Source organism: Rhagoletis pomonella, unplaced genomic scaffold (genome assembly GCF_013731165.1).
Source record: "Rhagoletis pomonella isolate Grant_MI unplaced genomic scaffold, Rhpom_1.0 Rhpom_scaffold_00830, whole genome shotgun sequence".
Lineage (NCBI taxonomy): Eukaryota > Metazoa > Arthropoda > Insecta > Diptera > Tephritidae > Rhagoletis > Rhagoletis pomonella.
Window position 1 is genome coordinate 19,845 of NW_023459384.1, and position 3,193 is coordinate 23,037.

A 3,193-nucleotide genomic window follows, 5' to 3' on the forward strand; every position below is an offset into this window, starting at 1 on the left:
GCCTATTAAATTCCAGATTAAGGAACTGCAAATTTCAATTGGTTAAGAATTCGCGGTGATTTTTTATATTTTTTTTTTGCTGACGGGTTCACCTATAATAATAACACCATCCCCTAAAAAGTTATCAAAAATCAACGCGAATTCTTAACCAAATTAGACTTTTACTTTCAGAGCTATAATTTAATTAGGTATAAAACTGCAAAGTAGGATTATCTCAAAATTCTTACTAAAAAATTTTTAGTAAAATTCTATCAAATTTTCTTAATTTTTCTACAAAGTTTGAAATTTCGACATATATGGTTTATGTAAGATAATGAGCTATATTTTTTTAAAAGTTAATAAACACTAAACAAACAAAAGAAAAATATTCAAAGATGCCTGCATGTATTCAACGTCGCAAACGGTCTTGTGCGCAAAGCAAAACCGCAGAGGCTGAATTTATGTATGTGTTCATGAATAAACTATGAGCTACTTAACTCATCTAGCGGTATACAATGAATCTCTAAAACGATTGCATAAAGAGAAGCAAGCCAAGCCAAGTGGAAGCGGTCAGCGATTGTGAAAGATATTCATGCTCACTAGTTTACAAGCAAGCCAAGCAATTGTGAGTGAGTAACATTTTTTAGTGAGAGCAAGTTTGAGTGAACAATGGGGTGATTCATGAGCAGGCATGGGCAGAGAGTTAGCAGGCAGTATTGCCAACTTTTGATTTTCAAAAAGCACCAAAATCTTGGAAAAAAGCGTTTTAACACACTAAAAGCACCAAATGGTTGCTTTTTTCATAACAGTTTGTATGTATTTAAGAAAAACAAAAAAATAACAATATTTACAAGAATGCATACATAAATCGATAAACAACATAACGATTGAAAAGCCACATGCTATAATGACTCATGCTTACGACGTAATACCGAAGTACTGCACATTAAAACTGATATATCTCCAGAAAGAAAAATCGAATAACAAACGAAAATCATGCCCTAAGTAGAAATGAGCAAAAAAAAGTTATGTTTTCATTATATAACCTCAAATATCGCCAAAAACCGTGATTTTGGCACTTTGAGGTTAGGATATCTCCAAATTCTAGTGCTATAGCAATTGTGTGGCCAGATTTGGATTCAGCACCAAGAAACGAGGTGTTTTACTCAGGTGGTACAAAAATAAAAAATTTTACAAATAATTAGAAAAGAAAAAAAGAAATACTTAACTTACTCGCATATCTACTAGCATTTTCAAGGCGAATAGAATTTAACAAGGTGGTTTGCAAGTTCAGCTTTTTATCAATCACGTTTGTATTTAAGTGCATTTAAATTTGTAGATTTTTGTAAATTCAGTGCTGCCACAGCTTTAAATATTTAAAAATTATTTCAGGTCTTAACTATATCGGAGTAATTTTAGTTCAGAAAAAAGCACTAAAAAAGGCACTAGGAACTAAATAATTTTTTTAGGCGTTTTCATTTTCAAAAAGCACTCAGCCTCATTGCGAGAGTCGTGCCGAATGCAAGTCGTTTTTCGAGAGTCGAATCGTATCGAAAATTTAGCGCCATTGCCTAAAATTTCCACTCGACTAGTGTATTAAAACGGAAAAACTTGGCAGCACTGCATAGTTTTCGACAATTTTCGTCGTTTATTTATTTCAGCAAGACAGTAGACAATGCTAATGTCGTCGAGTCGTACAATTCAGCCTAATTTACGACTTACGCAATGAGGCTGACTAAATCTAGTGCTTAAAGCACCAAGTTGGCAACTATGTTAGCAGGTGCTAAAAGAGCGTAAGCGTCATGTGTACGTATGCAAGCGAGAGCGCAGCGATGAGAACACGACAGCATGCAAACAGTGTTGCCGCGCCGTCTCAAGAAAATGTATCCCTGACCAAGCCAAAAATGTATCCAAATGTATCCAATTTTCTTTTTTTACATATACATCTCATAATTTGTAAGAAACCCAAACATTTTCATGAAAAAGACATAATTTAACCCATCCTAAGGACTTGGAATACATGTGCATAAAATCAAACATTTGTAATTTCAATTTATAAAGTACATTTTTTGTGCATAAGTGTTAGCTAAAAGAGAGAATGTGTTTGTGTGCCTAATTCATTTTGCATGCTGTCGCGTTCTCATCGTTACGCTCTTGCTTGTATACGTACACAGGATGGTTACGCTCTTTGAGCGTGTGCTCGTTCTCTGCCCATGCCTGTTCATGAGCATGTGAGCATATTCATAAGCTGAGCTATTCACTTCCGAACTCTGCTGTGGATGTGATGTTCTGGCGTCGTTAGAAGGCATCCCGTGGTTGTCCGGGGTGTGTATTGTGGCATGTCTGTAGTTTCGTCCACTGTGTACCAATTGTCCCCGGCGAGCACACGGGCGCTGCATAATTTATACATTTGTCTATATCTATGTCGCTTTTTTTGGCTTTTACAAACAACCGTTACGAGAACAAAGTTCTAATACCCTTGTGCACAAGTGAGCTCAGGTATCAAAATAACACAGTACAAAACAAATTTAAGATTTCCAAAATCCCCCGGGGTTTCTCAACGGTTTCTAAAGCTTTTGGGTCTGCTGAATCCGAATCTGAAGTCAGAATTTTCGGGTCGCCCTGGATTTTCTGTAGAGTACGCGGTTTATTATTACATTATTGTATTTTAAAATCACTGAACAAATGTAACTAAAGGTTTTTGGGGTCAAGGAATCATAATATAATACAAAAGTAATTATTAGCTATTTTGATTCGGTTTCAGCAGACCCAAAAGCTTTAGAAACCATTAAGAAACCCCGAGGGATTTTTTGCCTGTTGCACAGTGTAATTAGAAAATTGTAGAATTAAAAAAATAAAAATTAAAAAAAAATATTAAAAATAAAAAAATAATATATGTATTTGTCAATGTTATTGTGGCTTGTTAACATTTTATTTTTTAATATTTTTATTGAGCTTTGTACCACGATTGTTTATTAGGAAAAATTTAAAAAGCAACAAAGCCTAAGCGGTAGAAGTTATAGCACTATTTCGGAGATCACCACATCTCCTCATCAGACTTCCTTTTTTTTTCTAGACTTCAGCAGGGATAGAACCTGCGTATTCGATGTTCAAAGTCAGAAGCGTTAACCACTGAGCTATGTACATCCCGTAAACTCATAACATTGCAAATACATAGTTTAGGAAGAGCCTGCCTGAAACTATACAAAAAAGC